The sequence below is a fragment of the Canis lupus genome, chromosome 34 (assembly GCF_048164855.1).
Source record: "Canis lupus baileyi chromosome 34, mCanLup2.hap1, whole genome shotgun sequence".
Taxonomy (NCBI): Eukaryota; Metazoa; Chordata; class Mammalia; order Carnivora; family Canidae; genus Canis; species Canis lupus.
Window position 1 is genome coordinate 26,076,745 of NC_132871.1, and position 24,300 is coordinate 26,101,044.

The 24,300-nt window shown below is 42.7% G+C and overlaps 1 pseudogene; it reads right to left on the bottom strand.

Moving 5' to 3' along the window:
* Positions 1–16,181: 16,181 nt before the first annotated feature.
* On the bottom strand, positions 16,182–17,473 carry LOC140624101 (tetraspanin-17 pseudogene; annotated as a pseudogene).
* Between the last annotated feature and the right edge of the window lie 6,827 nt (positions 17,474–24,300).

Sequence of the window (24,300 nt, forward strand, 5' to 3'; positions counted from 1 at the left end):
CCACCATCTGACTGGGCTCAGCCAGGCAGTTCTCACTCAGGATGCACTATGTGTTGCAGTCAGAATAAAGCTCAGTGGAGTCTGGCACCCGGACTGGAAAGACCCAGAAGAGCTAGGGCCTCTTAGGCATCTCTGCCTGGCTGTAGGTTTTCTCTGTGTGGTGGCCCTAGCAGAATCAGACCTCTTTCATGGCAGCTGAAGGCTTACAGAGTAAGTTCCCAAGACCAAGAGCAGAAACTGCATGGCCTTTTCCAACCTGGACTCAGAAGTCACCCAACCCTTAATGTTCTCTGTAAGAGTTGTCACGGCATAATGAAAAGGCCTTAGACTTTAGAGACAGGCAGACCTGCATTCACAGCCCAGTTCTGCCCCTTTTAGCTCTGAGCCGTTGGAAAAGTGATTTAACTTCATTGCAACCCAAGGTGGAAATGTTATCTTAATAACTGGCATCAGAATTCCCCTTTAGAAGATCTTTACTGGAAAAACATTTATTAGGTCAGGAAGTGAGACCTTTGGTCCCATGTATGAGTTAAGTAGCAAAATATCACAGACACAGGCCAGACTGCTCTGAGTGTGACAAGGAGAGGAATTGTGTTTGCTTCTAAGGAGAGGATGTCAGAGGAAACTGTAAGATAACAAAAGGTATGAAGCAATGTGTATGAGGGATCCCCCCCCACCCTCCACCCCCCTGCACCAAGAAGCTTCCTGCAATGAATGCACCAAGGAACATTTTTTAAACTGTATTTTAGGGATACCTGGTGGCTCAGCCAGTTAAGCATCTGCCTTCAGCTCAGGTCATGATCCCAGGGTCCTTGGATTGAGCCCTGTGTCAGGCTCCCTGCTCAGTTAGGAGTCTGCTTCTCCCTCCCCCTTTCCCCCTCCCACTCGTGTTCTCTCTCTCCGCTGTTCTTCCTCTGCTCTTACTCTCTCTCAAATAACTTTTTTTAATCTTTAAAAAAATTGTATCTTTTAATATAATCTCTAACCGCAGTGTGGGGCTTGAACTCATGATCTCAAGATCCAGATCCAGCCAGGCATCCCTCAAGAAACATTTTAAGAATGAGAGAGTGTTGATTATTAAGGTTAAAGGTAGGGTGCCTGGGTGGCTCCGTCGGTCAAGCCTCCAACTCTTGATTTTGGCTCAGGTCATGATCTCAGTGTCCTGGGATTGAGCCCTGTGTCAGGCTCCACTCTCAGTGGGGAGTCACGTGTGGATTCTCTCGTGGGAGTCTCTCCCTCTCCCTCTGCTCCTCTTCCCACTGGCGCATGTGCTCTTTCTCTCTCTTAAATTAGTAAATCTTAAAAAATAAAATAAAGTTGTGGTAATGCATTGCTTCTGTGTGTCCCTCTATGCCTTCTGCCCCTCTCTGCAGCCGACTTTGAATTATACTTTTAATGACCATTACTGTAACTGTTTTTGTTGTTGTTATTTTAATTCCAATTAGTTAACATACATCATAATATTAGTTTCAGGTATACAGTATAGTGATTCACACTTCCACGCAACACCCAGTGCTCATCACAAGTGCCCTCCTTACTCCCCATCACCTATAATCACCTATCCCCCCACCCCCACCTTCTCTCTGGGAACCATCAGTGTGTTCTCTATGGTTAAGAGCCTGTTTCTTGGTGTATGCCTCTCTCTCTTTTCTTCCCCTCTTTGCTCATTTGTTTTGTTTTGATTTTTAAAAGATTTTTATTTATTTATTTGACAGGAAGAGAGAGACTGAGAGCCAGAGAGCACAAGTGCTGAAGGGAGAAGCAGACACCCCACTGAGAAGGGAATTCGATGCTGGGACCCCAGGCTCATGACCTGCTCAGGAAGCAGACACTTAACTGACTGAGCCACCTAGGTGCCCCCATTTGTTTTATTTCTTAAATTCCACATATGAATGAAATCATATGGCATTTGTCTTTCTCTGATTTTTTTCACTTAGCGTATACTCTATAGCTCTATCCATGCAAATGGCAAGATTTCACTCTTTTTTATGGCTGAATAGTAGTAACTACTTTTCAATGTAATGGCGCACAGCAGATAATAGATGGTAACAGGTGTTATGTCTGTGGATAAAAGATTCAAATTTACATGTTTCATAAAAATAATTATTTTTTTGAAATACCAGTTAAGGCCAGAATCAGGAAAAGCTCAGCTTAAAAGGACTTAACCAGGCATGCCTGGGTGGCTCAGTGGTTGAGCGTCTGCCTTTGGCTCAGGGTGTGATCCTGGAGTCCCGGGATCGAGTCTTGCATTGGGCTCCCTGCATGGGGCCTGCTTCTCCCTCTGCCTGTGTCTCTGCCTCTCTCTCAGTGTCTTTTACGAATAAATAAATAAAATCATAAATAAATAAAAAATAAGCAAAAAAAAAATAGGCATGTGTGTTTTACCCCAATTTTCTTGAAGATTTTTTTAAAGGTTTTATTTATTTATTTATTCATGAGAGACATACAGAGAGGCAGAGACATAGGCAGAGGGGAAGCAGGCTCCCTGTGGGGAGCCTGATGTGGGATTCAATCCCAGGACCCAGGATCATGACCTGAGCCAAAGGCAGACACTCAACCACTGGGCCACCCAGGTGGCCTGAACTTTTTATTTATTTATTTATTTTAGAAAGAGAGAGGACAAGAGAGGAGCAGAGGGAGAGGGGCAAGCCGACTCCGAACTGAGTGAGGAGCGCAAAGCCTCCTGCCAAGGAGCCCAATTCCATGAGTCTGAGATCTGACCAAAAGCAAGAGTCAGAGGCCTAGCCGACTGAGCTATCCAGGCTACCCTTACCATAAAAACAAAAAACATGAAACACAAAAACCAGGATGGGATCAAGTGTATAAGAAGAACCAAAAGAAAGAGAACAGGATAATAGATGGATTGAAAATGAAAATAAAGTAAAAGGATTGAAAGGAAAATCCATACAAATGGTCCCTGACAGATGGTTTATTTAGGACTTTTCAACCTTACGATGGTAGGAAAGTGAAAACATTCCATAGAGACTGTACTTTATATTTTGATCTTTTCCCAGGTGAGCAATATGTGATGTGATCCTGTCTGATGGCACTGGGCAGTGGTAGTGAGCCACAACTAGCTCCCAGTCCGCCTCAGGATCACAGGGGTAAACAACCAATACAGTTACCACCATTCTGTACCCAGACAACCATTCTGTTTCACGTCCCGTACCATATTCAATACATTACGTGAGCTTTTCCACACTCTTTTTTAAAAAATGGATTTGTGTTTGATGATTTTGCCCAACTGTAAGCTAATGGAAGTGTCCTGAGCATGTTTAAGGTAGGCTAGGCTAAGTTATGCTGTTTGGTAGGTTAGTTGTATTAAATGCATTTTTGACTTACGATATTTTCAATTTATAACTGGTTTATTGGGATGTAGCCCCCTGTAAGTCAAGGAATATCGACAAAGACAAATTATTTGTAATAGTCTTGGCTCAAAAAAAAGCTATTAGTTTTTTTTTTTCCCTTGAACATGAATGACACAGAGGCCTAATTATCAGGTTTATTTGAGTCATCAGCAAAATGGAACAGAAAAGAACAGAACAACCTGTAATAAATCTCACCTAAAAAAGGTGGGAACAAATACAAAATAAGAGATGGATACAAGTAAAGAAGCATCTGAAACCCAGTTCTTTAATGGCAATAATTATGTGCTCTTTTTCCCTTTTAATGTGTAAATAGTTTGATTAGTGAAATACAAATGGAATAAAGAAAAATCGTTTTTAACAACAGATATTAACATGATGTAATATTTGTATGAGTTTCCTGTGGCTGCTGCAGCAAATCACCACAAACTCAGGGGCTTAAAGCAACAGGGATTTCCTTTCTCACAATTCTGGAGGCCAGAAGAATAAGGGTGTCAGCGGGCAGGCTTCTCTCTTCCATCCAGAGGCTGTGGGGAAAATCCTTCCTTACTTCTTCCAGAGTCTGAGGCTGGAAGCATTTCTTGGCATGGCCACATAACTCCAGTTTCTTTCTTTTCTTTTCTTTTTTAAGATTTTATTTATTCATTTGACACAGAGAGAGACAGAGAGAGCACAAGCAGATGGAGAGGGAGAAGCAGGCTCCCTGCTGATCAGGGAGCCTGACACAGGTCTTGATCCCAGGACCCCGGGATCACGACCTGAGCCAAAGGCAGAAGTTTAACTGCCTGAGCCACCCAGGAGCCCGGTAATTCCAGTTTCTGGCTCCAATTGCACACGGCCTTCTCCTCCTCTGTGTCTGTGCCTTCTCCTCTTCTGTCTGGCTCAACTCTCTCACTGCCTTTCTTTCATAAGGATACTTGTAATTGGATTTTGGGCACCTACCTGGATAATCCCGGATGATCTAATCCCCAAATCCTTAATGCAATTGAATCGACAGACCTTTTTCCCAAATAAGGGGAACATTCATATGTTCGAGGTATTTGGACACACATATTTTTTGGGGACCCACCACTCAACCCACTATAGTATTTATTAAAACAGAAGAATAAGCTAACATAATTGAATAAAGATTCTAAGACTAGATTTCAATCTACAATTTAATTTGCTAATGAGATGTGGACAGTTTTATTTTTATTTTTTCAGTTAAATGCAAGTAGCTTATTGTATTTAAATAACGCACATATGTGGAGTCATCTAGTGATTTTTATCATAGTAGAGACACACAGAACAATTAGGTAGATGACAAATGGGTCAAATGTTTACAGGTTTAAGAAAATCCATTTCCACTAGCAATTTTTACAAATGAAAAATAAGGCTTTGGGTAGCCATCAAACACATATTACCTTAATAAAACATATATTAGAATTATAAGACCCAGCTTACAAATCAGGGTCTCTTTGGGAAACTAGAAACCAAACTAGGCATTTCAAAGAGACAGCATTTACTCTAGGAAATGACATTGTTGGGAGAACTGAAAGTCAAAAAGGGAAAAGTAGCTAACCCTGAGATTAGTCAGGACAGAAAGACAGACAGCAACTGAGGGATGACAAAGGAGGTAGCCCTATTATAGAATAGGATTGCGCTTCATACTATGTCACTGGGAGTGCTAAACAGGATGCTGGCAACACCAGGGAGAGGGCATCCAGCAATGACGTCACTTCTAGAGATAGTGCCAGAAACAGGAAGAAAGAGAACTATGACTTCTCCCCTCTTTCCTTCGAATGCCTTCTAATTTTCTCCTGGAACCTTCTATTGGCAGAACCTAACAGAAAGTCAGCTAGACATGAAGCCTGGGAAATGAGGTTTGCAGGCTCCTAGCCCCAACATTCCGAAGCAGATTGTGTGGAAGGATAGATGGGGAGCTAAGAGACACCAGGCAAATAAGCAGCACATCCAGCGATGTGGAAGAGCAGGTGGGTTTCCACATTGCTGATGACACGTAAGTCAGAGCACCGAGACAAATAACTCTTCATATCTATTGACCAAAATAATACCACTTTGGGGAACATAACTGAAAGGAATAAAGAAAGAACCTCAAGGAAAAAAAGAAATAAAGAATTTACACAGAGATGTTGGAAGAGGCATCATTTATAATAGCAAAACCATGAAAACAGCCTATATGCCCAACAATAGGGAGATGATTAAGCAAACCATGACAGATCTATGTAATAAAATAAAACTTTTAAAAAGAGAAATACATGTTTCAAATAAGTATGAAAATGTTCATATAAAATAAACTTAAGTGGAAAAAGTAGAACCTAGAATTGTATTTTTACTATCACAATTATAATTGTGTAAAACTCTGTGAAAGTATCTGAACAAAGATCAAGAAAGAACTGGAATGATATAACCGGTTCATAGTTAACGTTTCTTAGGCTTCTTTTCTCCTATAAAGTTGCTTAAGTTCTTAATTTAAAAAGAAAGTAAATAAGTCTTTATTTTTAGATCCAAACCAACTAAAAATGATGTGTTTCATGTTAAGCAGCTTTAAAGAAAAAAAAAACCAACACACACACACTACAACCTGGCTAACCATTCCCACCATAGCACTTTTTACAACTCTGGCATTAATCACTGCCATGGCCCAAGGCCAGTGTCCGATTGGTCTAGAGATTTTATTTTACAACCTGAGAACACTGGCTGGCTCCCAGTGCCTCTGCTCTCCTGCCCTGAGCTGAGCCTTTTTTCTTGTTGCTATACTTCATGTATTTTACTACAGGCCAGGAGCTGTTAAAGTTAACTAAAGCAATGAATAAAGATAACAGGGCAGTGTGAACAGCTCCCCCACCCCAGCATTTTAATGACTATTTAAATTTTTGTCAATATTTGTAGCTTCAAAATGAGGTTTTCTCTCCCTGAGCTCCAAATGCCTATACCATTCCTAAAACAAAACTCCCTAAACCCAGAGGGCAGGAGGCCACACCTTTGAATACCCCTGCCCCCAATACATCCTGTTTCCCAGAATCGTGATGTGCCAAGAAGTTTTTTGCACTCATGAACTCTGCCTCATTAGCAGGCTCATACTGATGCTTGTCACAGCTGCCTCAAGACTATTTGGAGTCTGAGGGTATGTGGTTACATCAGGGAAAGTATGACAGCATAACTGCCTCCCATAGGGACCTGCTGGCAAATTGCCCGAGAGACCTTGGCTGTGCCCAGAGCTGGCTCTCTGTGTGATTGATTAAGCAGTGAGAGGACTCACAGGAGAACCATGCTCCAAACTTGATCAGCTTGCCATTTTGCCTTTTGTGGGTACTTGAGGATCATCTTCCATAGGGTGCCTAGCTTTGGAGTCCAGCTTTGCCCCCCCACCATCCGTGCAACCCTTGGTAAGTGACTTCAGCCCTCCGTGCCTCTATTTCCTAGTGTATAAAATGGGGAACTAATAGTAGTTGCTTCATAGTTCTGTTGAAAAATCTGGGATAATGCCCGTGAGGCTTAATGGAGGATATTGCTAGTTGTTTATCCAAGATCCATTCTACCTTTCTTTCTTTATTAACAAGAAACACAATTTTGTTTGGGCAGCAACAGGCCCAGCTAAAATACTCCCTCCCCAGGCTCCCTTACAGCTACGGTGACAATATGTCTCTGTTCTATGGGGAAGGAAGGGTTTCCAGAAATACAATAGTTTCTGATTTTAAAAAAGGGTGGGGTGGAGGGACAGAGCCAGCCAGGCTGTGTATTTTGCTTTTTGCTCTTTTTTTTTTTTTCATTCTGTATAAAATGAGAACACCTCGAAGTAAAGCAGCCATCTTGCAACCAAGAGAACAAAAGCTAAGGATAGTACATCAAGGGAACCAAGGAGGGACCTGGGTCCTTGAAGATTTTCTCAAGCAGCTGTGCCAGAAGCGAACTACCTACTTCCAAACTTCTTGAAAAAATGAATTTCATTTGGCTAAACCAGTGTGGTTGGAGTTCTTTCATATGAAGCTGAACGCAATCCTGGTCAAAACACTCAGCATACTGCCTGCCAACAGTAATATTTTACTAAAGATTACCTTTTCTTTTTCTTTTTTTCTTTTTTTTACCTTTTATTTTTCTATAAAGTATCATGATTATGAATCAGCTGTCATTACATTGAGCACTAAGAGAGGGTCACCATTATTATTCTGGAATTCAGTTAGCGATAAATAATAAATAAAATCCTCCATTATCAACTAGGGCTGGTAAACATTCTCATTATTCAGAGACACTGGCTATAATAACGTTTGTTAAAATAAAATTTGCCATTCTCTTGCATTTTTTTTCTTATTGCTACTAGGTTATATTCAATTAGCCCTCTGAGGAGATGATTTTATTGATAAATCTAGTAATTGAATGAAGGGCAGGGAATAGGACATTTAAATATTTTGACTAACATCTATTTTTTTTAATTAAATTTTATTTGGTGAAAAGAAATGTTCCTTTCCAAGAGATACCATCTTTATTTTTATTGATGAATATAATAGATTTGTTTCTTTCGAATGCAACAATTTTTAATGCTTTCTAAGTAAGATTGCTAGTCAGGGTAGGGAGAGGACAATGTTGTTGATTTACCCAAGGGTAAATCTGATGTATATGAAAGCCCTAGGAGATTTCTCAAGATTTCCCTAAGTCTCAGTTATGACACGGTAAAAAGCTTGCCCTTATATCTCTGCTTCCTGAAGCTTCTCTACTTGGGCTGAAACATGGATCCACCTCTAACACCAGAAGAGTTGTTTCTAGATTCAGTCTGAAAATACAACTTTACCATAATACCAGGGAGAAATCAGACAACCTGTCAGATATCTCCACAATCCACTAATTAAATGGTGTTCTTCTTAGTTGTTTTCTTTTTCTTCTCTGTTTTTATACTTTGTTGTTCAAATAGAGGAAAGCAACAGGATAGTCTGGGTTATGCTATAATACTAACACCAAAACCTCAGTGGCTGAAAATGCCAAAATTTGTTTTTCGTTTATTCTATTTCCCCTTGATGGGTCAGCAGGGACACTCTCCTCATGATAGCCATTGAGCCCAAGCTGAGAGAACAGCTACCACCTTGAATGTCGCCTACTACCATGTCAAAAGGAAAGGGCCTTAACTAGCAGTTTCGAGTATGTGTCACTTTGGCTCACAATTCATTAGCTAAAACTAATTTCATGGCCCCACACAACCAAAAGTGAGCCATGAAGTTCAACTCTAACATGTGCTGGAAGGGGGGACCCTGGTTAACAGTAGAGAGTTAGCATTACGGAGGAAACCATTTACCCTCAGCTGCACATCGTATCACTCACATTATCTAACTCTCATAACAAACTTTGATATTTAACTTTAATTTCCAGATGAGAAATCTGAGGCTTAGACAGCTTGAGTAATTTGACCGAGAATCCCATCTAACATGTACACTTGATTTCAGTTTCATCTGATTCCAAAATCAGAGCTTTTTCCATTATTTCCCTAAACTTCCCAATATCTCCTCTTCAACTGCTCACAACCTCCCAGGCTTGGGGCGGGGGGGGGGGGGGGGGTCAGGTGGGATGGGGGAACAGTGACTGAAGAAAAGGCTTATTGTTAAGAGATAATTCTCTCCACAAAGCCAAATGGTGCACCTTCTGGGGCCTCATTAGTACGATGAAATGACCAACTGAACTAACCTAACCCCAAGGATCTGAAACTGAACCCCACAAGACCAGAAGCAAAAATGACTAAAATGAGATCGTGGAGAAGGAGATATTAGGGATGCCAAGTGGATCATACAGACATTGCCATAAAAATTGACAAGCAGCATTATGCTATTTCTGTTCCTCAAAAACCTTCAAGTGATCACTCCAGGATGCCTATTACCCAGGGTGATGCCCAATTGCTTTCAAGAGCTCTATTTGCTATTGCATAAATCTCACCTTTAATCCCCAGAGAGTGTAGGTAATTTTGTTAAGTTCGTTGAAAGCATCATAGACACATTTTTGTTACTGCTCTGAATATACTAATTTTGGGAGGGACTCACTTTTTTTTTTTTTTTTTTTTAAGGAACTCACGTTTTGAAGTCAAGCATGCACTCAAGCATGCCAGGGAGGCTGATCTAACCTAGAAGTCTGAGGCAGAGCATGGTTGCATACCATTGACCCGCTTCTTTGAGGGATGTAATTTTCAGCAAAGAGAGGATGATCCTTTAAGCTTTTAAAATAGTTTTTACATTGTGTCTCATTTCTACTACACAGCTAACTGTAAGACCTTAAGTATTCAACTTATGATATAATATAGCTAGATTTTTTTTTAATTTTTATTTATTTATGATAGTTACAGAGAGAGAGAGAGGCAGAGACACAGGCAGAGGGAGAAGCAGGCTCCATGCACCGGGAGCCTGATGTGGGATTCGATCCCGGGTCTCCAGGATCGCGCCCTGGGCCAAAGGCAGGCACCAAACCGCTGCGCCACCCAGGGATCCCTAATATAGCTAGATTTTGACTTTTCTAAGTACACTCTAAAAAAATTATAAACCTGAAGGAATAAATTCTTCTGTACTTGAAAAATGCCTGTGATAAAATGTTAAATGTAAAAGGCAGTCTGTACACTTTTACAGCACGCTGGTTCCAGGACTGTTAAGCACCCAGTATGTACCAGTTTCAATATACCAACCTGGGTGTGCTCGGCTGGGTCAATGCCCCAAATCACCCCTGGTGAAGTCTATTTTAGCAGCATTTGTATTTGAGTCATAGATTACAGATGATTTTTCCCTCTGCTTTCCAGTTTGTCTTTAGTGTTACTTGTCTGATAAAAAAAAAAAAATTTGTTTTAGCTTACATAGCTTTAGCATTTACAATATAAGTTTGAATACTTCACATGACGCACTCCCATATTCCTAATAGATTTTTTAAAATGGAAAACACTATGAAGATAGAGTATCAAACACTCAAACAGTACTCTTAAAATAATCAGTAAGGCATGAGAGTTAAAATTCAATTTTAAGAAGAATGTCCTAGAGTTGAGGGTCAACCCCTCCTTATAACAGCCAAAATTTAAGTCACCTGAATAAATAGAGAGACGAGAAGGAAAGGGCACTCTGAACTCTGCAACCTCTCATATTTAAAAGAAGAAACAGAAGAGGTAATTCCAATTGACCCTTTGTGCTTTATGGGTTTTACATCTCTGGGAAGGTTAAGATGACAGCCCATTCTAAACACATGTCCATTTACATTAGCAGCCTTTTCTATGGGTGACTTAAGTGCATATTTGAAACATTCCAACAGAGAAACAAAAAAAGACATCAAAGGGCCAAATAAATCCACACAAGTGTGGGGATTTGAGAGGCAGTTTATTTGGACTTTATCTCATTCTTATTTACCCACCACAATCCAAATGAGACCATAAAGCAGTCAGGACCCAAAAGACCTGCTTTCCATAGTCAAAACAGTATAGATCTCCACTCTTTCAGGAATGTTACAGTGGATGCTTTGACTATGCTACCAAAGGGGACTAGGGGAGGATGTTGGGACGATTATTTTCCTATCGTATTTTAAGTGAGTCAAATAGGTGTCAAGTTCCTGTCTGAACTCTAATTAAGCCTGGATACTAAAAATGAACAGAAACAGGTTGAGAGCAGTTTTTATACTACTTGGGTGGTTGGTTAGCTGGAATAGCCGTGACTGGAATGCCCTGAGCACCCCAACTTGGGTTGATGATGTAATTCAAGTTGAACAATTTAACTTTTCAGACAGTTGAGCTAGGTCTAGATTCATAGCCAGCCTACATTCTCTCTTTAATGACTTTTCCCCCTTCTTCTCTTATACTCCTTTCTCCCTTGATGGTATCACTACATATGGAAAACTGCAGATATTTAGTTTATACAACAGGAAAGATTAATATTCACTTTTTAAAAACTCTGGTACATGAATAAAATCCATGTAACAGTACATGCAATACTCACATAAAGAACTCTGGGGCCCTTAACTTTAGTAAGAGCTAAAGAATGTTTTTAAGTGGAAAGAAAGAAATGATGGGAATATTTGCTACAGGATGCAGACATCATTCCCTGGTGCCATTAGCTCAACAGGAATTAAATGTAACTATGAACAGGGGAAGTCATTAAGTCAATGGCTTTTTGGTTGTTGTTGTTTGTTTTTTTTTTTAGGAAGCTCTTGCTTTGCAACCTGGCTGGACTGATTTGTTAGGTTTGGGCAGGGAGTACAGAGATAAAATAATTGGGTAGAAGAGAAGAAATAATGTGAGCAAAAGACAAATACTGAAGTTCAAATGGGTACAACCCAAAGGAAGGCTATGGAGTGATAAGAAAGAGGCAAATGTTAAATACTTAACTTCTTTAGCTGCTATCTTAACTAGGGCATCACCATTAATCAAAACTGCAAGTTTAAGTACTGGTTCTTGAAGGAAAAAAATCAGAAAGGGGCTCTTTGTCCTTTGTTAACACAAACACAAACATTTGTACAACAGAGAGAAATGCCTTTCTGTGGCTTTCTCTTTTGCAAGTCAGGGATGACTGGGTAATATTCAGGCAGGAAAACATAATAATGATTGATGCCTGGCAAAGTCTTATATCACTAGGAGCAGATATTTTATATATTTTTGGCCTGTTTCTCTATATACCCAGTCACTTCTGCTAGTCATTGAAAGAGTTTCTTACATGTTTTTTGAAACATATATGATTCTTTCTAGCTTCAGAAAATGATGAGCTACCACTGTTTGCCCTTTTTAACTTACAATTTTTTTAACTTAAAAAATACAAAAAAAAGGAAAAGAAAAGAAAAGAAAAGAAAAGAAAAGAAAAGAAAAGAAAAGAAAAGAAAAAAATTACAAATGTTGGGCAGCCCAGGTGGCTCAGAGGTTTAGCGCCGCCTCAGTCCAGGACGTGATCCTGCAGACCCGGGATCGAGGCTCCCTGCATAGAGCCTGCTTCTCCATCTGCCTATGTCCCTGCCTCTCTCTCTCTCATAAATAAATAAATAAAATCTTTTTTAAAAATCACAAATGTTAATTATAAAAATGTAAACAATAAAGAGGAATATAAAAAAAATTTAAAGTGGTGCTCTCCCCTACCCTTCTCTTCATACTCATTTTAGTTATCTATTATTGCATAACGAATTGCACTCCCTCCCCACCTCCCCGCCAAACTTAAAAGCCTAAAGCAATACATATCATTATCTTACCATTTTCTTTGGATCAGAGAGATCCAGAATGGCTTAGCTGGATGGTTCCTGGCTCAGACTTTCTCACAAATTGCTGTGAGGATGCCAGTAGGGATTGTAGTCATCTGAAGGCTTGACTGGGGTTGAAGGATCCACTACCAAGGTAGGATCTACTCATGTACCTGGCCTGTTAGTGCTGGTTGTTGGCAGGCCTCACTTCTTCAACACATGGACCTCACCTTAGAGCTACTAGGTGTCTTCACAAGGTAAGAGCTAGCTGTATCAAGGGTGAATGATCCAAAAGACAGAGTAAGGAGACATCCAAATATCTTTTATAACCTTGTCTCTAGAATCACACACACACACACACACACACACACACACACACACACACATCCAGCCACACTTAAGGGGATAGAAATTGGGCCCCACCTTTGCAAAAGGAATACTGAAGTACTTGTGGATATAGTTTAAAACTACCACAGTACTTTCTTTTAGTTTCTTTAAGGTTTTATTTATTTATTCATGAGAGACACAGAGAGAGAGGCAGAGACACAGGCAGAGGGAGATACAGACTCCATGCAGGAAGCCCGATGTGGGACTCGATCCCAGGACCCCTGGATCATGCCCCGAGCCAAAGGCAGACACTCAACTGCTAAGCCACCCAGACATCCCCTACCACAGTACTTTTTAAAGTAAATAGTAATCACTATTAATAATATATTGGTATATAATTTTCTAGACCATTTTTATGTACATATAAATATGTATACTGTAAATATGGATTTATATATTAGATGGTAATTATAATGTATACTAGATTATATATTTATAGTTGTTTTATAAAACCCAGAAAATGCTATGAAATTATTTGCAAATTTTTGTTCATTAGTTTATCAAGGACATCACTTCTCCTCATGCCACAGAGCTTCTTCTAAATAGCTGTGTAGCATTTCATTGGATACTATAACATAATTTATTTAAGCATTTCCCTAAAGATGTACCTTTGGGTTGCCTTCAGTTTTTTGGTACTGTGAATAATGTTGCAGTGGACATCCTGGTACATTAAACCTTATCTGCTTATTTAAGTATTCCTGTATTATATATTCTTATAAATAAAATTGCTATATTGAAATATTTCTGCTTTTACTATTTTGATACATACTATCAAATCACCCTCTAAAAGTGTAACATTTGTTTGGTCATTAAATTGGTTAAGGTAGGCTAAATAGAGCTAAAAATTGCCCATGGATTAAAGACAATAAGTTTCTTTCTCTCTTCTGCAATAATTCAAAACAGATTTTCCAGTCAGTAGCAATGGGACTAGAGGGATAGGTAGGAGGTGTTTGCCCACATAGCTCTTATCTACATAGCTCTTCAGGGATCCAGGATCACAGTATCTCTGCCATTTTTATGATATTCTAAGGTGACTCTTGTTGTCACCAGCATCATTTTAAGCAATGAGGAGGGAGGTAAGAGCATAATGGGATAAGCCTAGAAATTTTTATTGGGCAGGCCTAGAAACGGCATTTGTTGTTTCTGCTCTCATTTCATTGAAGAGAACTACAGAGAATACTGGGAAATATAGTAAAGTTGGGCAACTATATGGCATTCTCTGCCATAGGGATTTTCAAATATTTAAAATTGGCATGTCACAGATGTCAAGTAATTAAAATGGCTGCTAATTAGAAACAACCAGGAGAACCAAGCAGTACATATCTGCTAAACATTAACGGCCATGAAAAATTTTAAATAAAAATCCAAATAATATTTTTCATGGTCTCAAAAGTGTATTTTGTTCTGCAATTTAAATGTTTAGCTTACCCAAATAGAGCAAATTTTGAAAAGGAAAAATAATGAGGATGTTTTTATGTCACTAGATATAAAGACATAATATGAATACAGTAATTAAAATAATGAAGTATGTAGGAATAGATCGATGAGAATTTATAAAACTATAAATTCTGCCAAACTCTCAAGTGTGTTAATCATAATTTTCCTGGAAACCACCCTCTCCAAGTCTGCCATCATCCTGCTTCAGTGTGTCTCCAGGTGTTCTGCACTGCCTGGGGATTCATTTTGTGGCTTTTTAAAAATATGTATTATATATATTTTTTTTAATTTTTATTTATTTATGATAGTCAGAGAGAGAGAGAGAGAGAGGCAGAGACACAGGCAGAGGGAGAAGCAGGCTCCATGCACTGGGAGCCTGACATGGGATTTGATCCCGGGTCTCCAGGATCGCACCCTGGGCCAAAGGCAGGCGCCAAACCGCTGCGCCACCCAGGGATCCCCGAAAATATGTATTATATTTATTTATTTCTGAGAGACACAAAGGGAGAGGCACAGACATAGGCAGAGGGAGAAGCAGGCTCCCGGGGGAGCCTGATGTGGGACTTGATCCCAGGACCCTGGGATCATGACTTGAGCCAAAGGCAGATGCTCAACCACTGAGCCACCCAGGCACCCCTTTTGTTTCCTTTGTTCCATGCTATCTTTGTTCTTAATTTACAAACTCATTTTGCTGGACCCCAACCATTAATGGCTTCCTGAGATAGGGCACCTAGAAGGTATATCTTTCAAGGCCTTGTATGACTAAAGATACTTTTATTCTTCTTTCAGGCTTGATTGACAGTTTAGCTGGGTATTAATTGATAAGTATTTCCCCCTCAGAATTGTCCCTGGCATCTAAAGTTGCTGTTAAGATATCTAGTGTTACTTTCTATCTATTCCTTTATGTGTCACCCGTTTTCTTTCTTAAAGCTTTTGGACTCTACTTTTTTTCCTTGGTGTTCTTGGCAAGTAGATTTGCCTTGCCTGTTTGTCTCACTTATTTCAGTAAGTACTCAATGGAACCTTAGCCTCTGAAGATTCACATCATCTACTTGGGGGGATGTTTCTTCCATCATTTCTTTGATAATTTCCTCCACTCCATTTTTTATTGCTCATTCTTTTTTTTTAATCCCTCTTTCCTATTAATCAGATGGTAGATTCCTAGATTGATTCTCTAACTTTCTTATTTTCTCTCTGTTCCTTTTCCATCAGTACTTTGGAAAAAAGGCTTAACTTTTGTCAGCCAATAAGATAATAGTAACTACCTTTTAGCTCAGGCTTCCTTGATCATTGTCCTCATAGCTTGGTTATCTGCCTCAAACTTTGTTGTTGGTGTTTTGTTTTGTTTTCAGGGGTTTTGTTTTGTTTTGTTTTAGTAGTTTGTAGCCATCACTGAGAGGCAAGTTAGGGAGAGAAAATTCTTGGATCCATTTTAAAATCTGAGACATTGAGGGCAAAGTGGGTTCATGGCAGGGTCAAAGTCACAGCTAGTAGAGAACACAGCTCTGAAGCTGCCTGAAGCTGTGTCCCAGGCAACAGCAGGCCCCAACCTTACCCCACAGAGCCTTGCATAGAGAAGTGTGTCTTAGCCTAGGTGGGGACATGGTAGACTGCTCCCACCCACCTGGCTACACCCTCTTTGCTGTGCTCTTCCCAGGCCCCTGGAGAGCCTGCCACTCAACAACAGCTGAGATGGTGGCTCCTTGTGCACACTCACGTAGGCATACCCACCCTCCATGCACACAGCTCTAAGCCAGGCAAAGAGACATAGCTTTCTCCTTGGGCACGCAGCACATCCATACTCAACCCGTATAGAGCTCAGGTTCAAGCAGAAACACCTGTGTCCTTGCCCATCATGGGCACAGTGGCAGAGGATGTGTATGTGTGTGTGGGGTGGTCCCTAGGTGGGCCAGGCAGGTGGCCACGGCCACTGTGGTAGTCTTGTCGGTCAGCCTTCAATGTCTTGATGTTATCCACAAGGTTCTAGGCTAGAGAGATACCAAAGATCTGGAGGAGGGTGATGCCCACGAGGACCCCAGCCATAACAATCAGGTTTTCCTGCAGCCACTTCTCAAACTGGCCGACGCCGCAGCCTTTGGTGTGGATGGAGCCCTGCTGCTCCAGCTCCAGTCCAGCCGACAGCCTAGCACACTAGGTGTTAAGGACACCTACGGCAGCGTCCCTGTCGCATCAGGAAGAGCACACTGCAGCGCTCCTGACTGGGGCTCAACTCAGCGCAGCTGAAATAAATACCGAGGCTCCAGTCATTAGGTCCTCGGGCTCAGCAGCAAGACGGATATTCCTGAGCGAGGTCAGTGAGGTTCTGGAGGTCAGTGCTGGCCCGGTAGGCCTTGACGTTGTTGCTCATGAGGAAGAAAATGAGCTGCTTTCAAATCCAGCCCTTGACTACGAATGCCAGGACCCCTGCTGCCCGCTCCAGGAAGAGATGGGGAGCCCTGAGAACGACTGGAGCAGGAAGGTCATCTCCCCAAGCGCCTGCAGCACCAACAGCACACCTCCCATCACTCCCAACAGCCACCCGGGCTGCAGGCCTCCCCGATGTGTCAGCGGCCGGGGACACCACCTGGCCCCCAGGCCCACGGCCTCCCGACCCACCCCCCCACCCAAACTTTTCTAAGATTTTCTTTCTTTATTTGAGAGAGAGCGCAAGCAAGGAGAGCGGGAGAGGGAGAAGCAGACTCCCCGCTGAGCAGGGACCCTGGCGTGGGTCTCTATCTGGGCACCCGATCCTGACCCCAGCTGACCTCGCTTAACCCGCGGAGCCACCCCGGCCCCCCCCAAGGTGGAGCAGGAGTTGGACAGAGTGGCAGCCAGGCCGCACCCCGACCCCTGGGACGTGCGCCCGGAGGGGCTGCTGCAGGGCTCCCGCAGGGCCACGCAAGTAACTCGCCTCTGCTGGTAGCAATAGGTATTTTCCGTTCACAGCCAACCTTCCTTCCTCCCCCTCCTCCCCGTTACCTCCTCCTCCACCCCCAGCGCACCTGTGCACAGCTCCCCATCTCCGAGGGCTTTAGCTTTTCCTCTTCTAACAACGGCTTCCTTGTGTTCTTCACAAAACGCCTCTCAGATGCTCCAACTCGCCACCCAACCGCCATCACCCCCTTGCTCCGGGCGCCCTACGGCTTGGCTGCCCTGGCATCAGGCAACCTCTTCTGGCACAATCGACCGTGACCCGAGTGGGGCTGGCTGGGGAGATAACATCGAGAGGCTTGGGGGCCGGCAAGCGATCAGAGGTACGGCCCGCTGACTGGAGAGAAGGTTCTCCAGCCTCAGGAGGCTCAATGGGCTCTTTGAAAAGTGGAAATAATTAGAGCCCGCCCATCGATTTCAAAGGATCATCATGAAGATGACGTGGACCGGTCTTATCAGGGGGTGGGGGGGGCGCCTTGCAGGCCCCGGGGATGGGGGCCTGCTGCCCGCCTGTCAGAGAGCCAGCAGGTCTGCCTCCCTCCTGCCCAGAGGTCTGGGAGGGAGAAGGGGGAGCTCTCCATTGGGGTGGGGGCGAGGTCTTGGGGGAACTGCAGAGTTCTTGAGGAGGGTCTATTCCGTGATCCTGCCCACCTGGGAAGAGGAGCAAAGGCGCTCTCTTAAAGCACAAGTGGGAAGCCTCCCGAGTGTGTGAGCCCATATGTGTGCATGTGTGTGCGACCGAGTGTGTGAGCCTGTGTGCATTCATGTGTGTGCGACCTAGTGTGTGTGCATGTGTGTGTGACCAAGTGTGTGAGCCTGTGTGCGTGCATGTGTGCACGACCGAGTGTGTGAGCCTGTGTGCGTGCATATGTGTGCATGTGTGTGCGACCCAGTGTGTGAGCCTGTGTGCATGCACGTGTGCAACCATACATCCACTCCTGCTGCACTGATCAGAGACATGTGAGAGTCTCCAGTGTGAAGCTGCGAGCCCCCGAACTCGCAGAGAGCCTACTGACACGCTGGCGGAGAAAGGAGTGAGAGAGGGATGATGGAGCTGAGAACGAACAGATGGTCTTTAAAAAAAAAAGTTTCCCCTAAAGCTAAAATTTTTAATTAAAAAGACTAATCTTTTTCCTTTTTAAAACCCTTTTTATGATAAAATATACTACACAGTGAAAACATAAAATGTGCAGCTTAATGAGTTATCAAGGTAATATCTGTGAAACCATCACTAAGGTCAACAAATTACACATGGCTAGCACCTCAACAGTCTCCACCTGTCTCTCCAAAATCCGAAAAACCCTCCCTCTGCACAAAGGTAACCATAATGTGATGTTTATAACAATCACACTCTATTTTTTTCACTTTTTTCATCTAAGTATGCACCCTAAAGCACTGTACTTTTTTTTCTTTTAGATTTTATTTATTTATTCATCAGAGAGACAGAGAGAGAGAGAGAGGCAGAGACACAGGCAGAGGGAGAAGCAGGCTCCATGCAGGGAGCCCGATGCGGGACTTGATGCTTGGACCCGGGATCACACCCTGAGCTGCAGGCAGACGCTCAACCGCTGCGCCCCCCAGGCTCCCAGTGTACAGTTGGGAGTGGTATTGTGGGATGAGAGAGTATGTGAATCCCCTACTTGACTACAGAGTGTTTTCGAAGTGGATTCTCAATGTACATTTGTGGAGCAATTCTCCTTGCTCCACATCAAAACTGGTAATTCTTCACTCTGAGATAATGTACTTCTCTAGAAAAAAGACTTAAAAAAATGAAAAAATAATTGTGGTAGAATTAACAGGTTACTCTTTTTGAGTGACTTTACATGGCAAAATAAAGATCTAGTAGTTACCCTTAGGCCTATTTTCCCCCCTGAAATTCTACTGGACCATGACATCTCAAATGCTAGACACCATGATCCCACACAGCATGCAATTGGTTGTTCCTATTTATCTTTTTTATCTTTTTTGACCTCAAAAACCACTTGATACATATAGTATCCAGCTTCCAAGGTGATCCCCCAATGAACTTCCACTCTTGATATTTATGTCTTTGTGTAGACTTCCCATACTGGATAAGGGCTGGTTTTGTGCCCAATTAAAGTGTCAGCATATGGGGCACCTGGGTGGCTCAGTGGTTGAGTGTCTGCCTTCAGCTTAGGACATGATCCCGGGGTCCTGGGATGGAATCCCACATTGGGCTCCCAGCAGGGAATCTGCTTCTCCCTCTGCCTATGGCTCTGCCTCTGTGTCTCTGATGAATAAATAAAATCTTTTTAAAAAATTTAAAAAATAAAGTGTCAGCATATGAATTCACAAGCTAGGTAATAAAAGACATTGCTGCTTCAATACTGTCCTTTTGGATCAATCACTGTAGGGAAAGTCAACTACCATATTGTAAGGATGCTCAAGCAGCACTATGGACAGGACCACTTAGAAAAAGAACCCACTTGGGACGCCTGGGTGGCTCATCTGCCACCGGCACATCTGCCTTTGGCTCAGGTCGTGATCCCGGGGTCCTGGATCAAGTCCCACATTGGGCTCCCTGCAAGGAGCCTGCTTCTCCCTCTGCCTATGGCTCTGCCTCTCTCTGTGTCTCTCATGAATAAATAAGTGAACTCTAAAAAAAAAAAGGAAAAAGAAAACCCATTTACTAACACCACCTTGCTAACCAAGTGAGTGAACCAGCTTGAAGAAGGAATCTTCAGCCTCAGTCAGGTCTTTGGTGATTTCAGTCCAGCCTGAGTTTTTCACCTTGACCTCAGAAATCATAAGGCAGACAAGCTATCCCCTTGTGCCCTGTTTGAATCCCTGATCCACAGAATCCATAAGATAATACATGATGATTGTTGTTTTAAGACACCAAGTTTGGGGATGATTTGTTACACAGCAAGAGGTAACTAACAGCACACATGACCACCTAGGAAGTGTCCTTGCCCAGAATTTGAGCCTGAATCTGAATATGCCTATATATTTAAGTACAGATTTAGAAAAAACAGAAGGACAAAGGAATGTGTTAAGCAAGTGCATCACAGGGCTGCAATCAGCAAAATCCAGAATATAGGAAATTTTATAGCACAAATGACCCAATTTCTTCAGCTAGTAAATTAAGGGGGAAAAAGATGAGGAGAGAAATCTAACATTAAGAGGGACTTAGGGGGATCCCTGGGTGGTTCAGTGGTTTAGTACCGCCTGCAGCCTAGGGCGTGATCCAGGAGACCCGGGATCGAGTCCCACATCAGGCTCCCTGCATGGAGCCTGCTTCTCCCTCTGCCTGTGTCTCTGCCTCTTTCTCTGTGTCTCTCATGAATATATAAATAAAATCTTTAAAAATAAAATAAAGGGGACTTAGAAGGTAGGATAGATTGCACTATTCCCCATATACATGGCCCTCTTTTTTGGGGAGAATTATGCTTCCCTTCTCCCCACTGACATCAGTTTTGGCCATGTGATTTCCTTTGATCAATGAAATGTGAGCAGATGTGATATTTTCTACTTCTGAGTAGAAGTTTTAAAAGTCATTGTGTTTATGGGCAGCCCGGTGGCTCAGTGGTTTAGCGCTGCCTTCAGCCCAGGGCGTGATCCTGGAGTCCCGGGATCGAGTCCCACATCGGGCTCCCTGCATGGAGCCTGCTTCTCTCTCTCTCTCTCTCTCTCTCTCTTTGTGTCTCTCATAAATAAATAAAATCTTAAAAAAAAAAAAGTCATTGTGTTTTAACCATTTCTCATTCCATCTGCCAGGACATGTGTGTATCCCAAACGAAGACTGTTTCTTCAGCCCATGGCCAGGAGTAAGGAGTATGTGAAGCTGATTCACAGGGGAAATTCACGTGAGCAGGAAATAAACCTGTTTCCACAGCATAATCTAGTGTAATCTGACTCTTGCAAGAAATGTTTCAATCAAATAAAACAGATAAGCCATATTAGGATCTCAATTTATGAGACCATTGTAGAAATTTGATTACTATGATTTGGAAATTTCCCATAATAAAAAGTTTAAAGAAATAGCCTATTCACTTGAGCTCCAGAGTTATCCATTGACTCCCAAAGAGGTACAGAAAATAAGGGAGCTGGGAGGAGGGGCACCTAGGTGGCTCAGTGGTTGGGCCTCTGCCTTGGGTTCAGGTCACGATCCTGGGGTCCTGGGATGGAGTCCAGCATTGGGCTCCCCCCAGGGAGCCTGCTTCTCCCTCTGCCTGTGTCTCTGCCTCTCTCTCTCTGTATCTCTCATGAATAAATAAATAAAATCTTAAAAAAAAAAAAAAAAAAAGGAAGGGGGCTGGAAGGACAGAGCTGAACAATTAAGTCTAGCAAGTTAGTCCACAAAGGAGGGGTTTGAATCTGGCCTCAGGATGAAGACAACAAAACTAATCATTTCCAGTGAGAAAGATTTTTCTTCAGGAGCATTTCAACAATCCAGAGCAATATTAGGGCAAGATTCAGAGCCCTGGAGAGGTGTGGGGGGCTCTGAAGTTGGTAGCTTTGACCTCAGGTGTGAAAGGGAAAGGCGTGGCCTAAGTAGAACCGTGATCTCTTCTCTGCCCGTTAGCCAAAATCACACGCAGTATCTGTCTTCACCAATTAAAACGTCTGATGTGTTCTCTGAGTCCTGGGCATTAAGTTACTGCTTGGAGCTTGGAGATGGGCTGGGAGCTGCTCGATCTGCTCGCGGGGCCTGGAGTTCCATTACTCCGAGGAATGATGCATTCCTTTGACTTACTGACAGATGGTTTTCTATCTTTCCCCTCGTCTCCCATAAAGTGCTCTAATTCACTCCTCACGAGGCTCCAGACTGCACTGCTACCATTTGCACTGCAAGGATAGAATTTCCTGTAAGTGGAGGAGACAAAGTAAGGGAGCGAGGGCCGCCTCCCAGCACCACATCCCAGACAGTGGTGTCCAGCGGGGCCGCTTGGGTAGGGGAGGCTGGGCCGAGAGAAAGGAAAGGGGCTGACTTTGAGCCAGATCCCAACTCCAGAGCCCATGTGGCTGCCACGTGGCCCCATGGAGGGTGAAGATGGGCAGCTATGGTGGGGAAGAAAATCTCTTCGTATGAGAGAGGCAGCCGTGGCCTTGGTCACCTCCTGCCCGCCTGCCTAAAGCAGTCAAGTGAGCAGATCCTGCCTCTCATTCCATCCCCAAAACCTAGGGTGCTCCTCTCTAGGAAAGAAGAAGAAAATGGATGGGTACGTGAGGGCAGACACATCTCCCACCCCCACCCCCACAAGACTGACATTGAAGTTTTGTGTTGTTTTGTTCTTCTTTTTTTTAAGATTTATTTATTTATTCATGAGAGACACACACAGAGAAAGAGAGAGAGAGACAGAGACAGAGACAGAGACACAGGCGGAGGGAGGAGTAGGCTCCCCGCAGGGAGCCTGATCCCAGGATCCCGGCCTGAGCCAAAAGCAGCTGCTCAACTGCTGAGCCACCCAAGCATCCCTGTGTTGTTTTGTTCTTGACATTGAAGTTGACAAATGAGTAGGACTGAGCATTAGAAACAGGACTGGGAAGTTATGGAATTGGATGGGAACAGCAGTCAGATATAAAGGGAGCCCGCTGCCCAGGGATTCCTCCAGAGGCGGCTGGGAGCAGTTAATAGCTTCATGCTTATACCCCAGTGAATTGTTATGCCTCCATAATCGTAGGGTTCCTTCATTTCCCCTAATAACACAATAATGAAAAACAAAAAATTTTAGTTTGGGTTTTTAGTGATACACCATCCACTTTAGATTTTATTTTATTTTTTTAAGTAATCTCTACACCCAACATGGGGCTTGAACTCACAACCCCAAGATCCAAAGTTGCATGCTCTCTAGACTGAGCCAGCCAGGCGCCCCTAGATCATCCGCCTCACACTAGACAACCCCTGTCCTTGGCAATTGCCCTTCTTAATCTTTCCTGCCTTCTGCCTTCTTTCTCTTATCCTGCAGAAAAGCTGTGCCCCCTGCTGCCCTCTGTGCAATTAACTAGAGCCAAACTTATGTACCATCAAGGACACTAAAAATAAATATCTATATTTTCTTTTAATATTTTGCCTACTGTGACCTACTTTTAGCTCAGTTTCAAAAGCAAAGGGGTGAGGTGTGTCCTAAATAAACATGGCATTGAACTCTGTTCTACCGTTTTGGCTGCATGGCTTTTTACCATAAACCGAGGTTGTTTTCTACAGACTGTAAAAGTTTAAAAGATCTTCTGTGTCAATATATTGATACTTAAGCATCATCTAAAATCTGTTTCTTTGAAGACCTTTTCGCACTGATAATCCTGGTATTAAAGAGCTCTAGTTAGTGTCACCTCTGAAGTGCCTGAGTCACATGTACAATCATTTAACATCCCACCCACGTGTCTGAAAACACATTTTTCAACGATTCTAAAATCAAGAGCTGTGAAGATTTCTTTCAAAGAGTATTTCATCAACTGATGTTATTTTAATTATTCATCTTTAATGAGGGATCTATGAATGTCTTCAAAAAATCAGACCTAATAGGTAGACTGTCACCTAAAAAAAAAAAAAATCAAGGTATAGTCTGAGGGCTTCACAGGCATTAGGTAATTATTCTCATAATTTCAATACTTCAGTTTCGACAGCAAGATATATGTGAGTACTTTCAAAGTTAGTGTTAATATTCACCCTAGGAGTTATTAATGAACACTTTAAAGTGCTCTAATGGGGAATGCAAACTCCAGGGGGCAGTTGGTGAGCCCTGAAGCGCTCTAATCAGAACTTGGAATCTGTGGCTACTATGGCTCCTTGAACGATTCATTTCTGAATCGACACTAGAGGATTTATTCTTTAGCATAAGGGATGCCAGAAATAGCTTTTTTTTTTTTGTTTTAAGTGAAATGCATGTTTTTGAAGTATGTATATTGAACAGGAAATCTCCCCTTTGAAAGAATGGGGCTTAGGTTTTGCATGCATCCAGAGGCTCGGGTGTCTATCTGGCCTGGCCCTGTGCCTGCCGCCTCGTGCAGGACCCTGTCACCGAAGCCAGTGAGGAGTGTGGCTGGATCC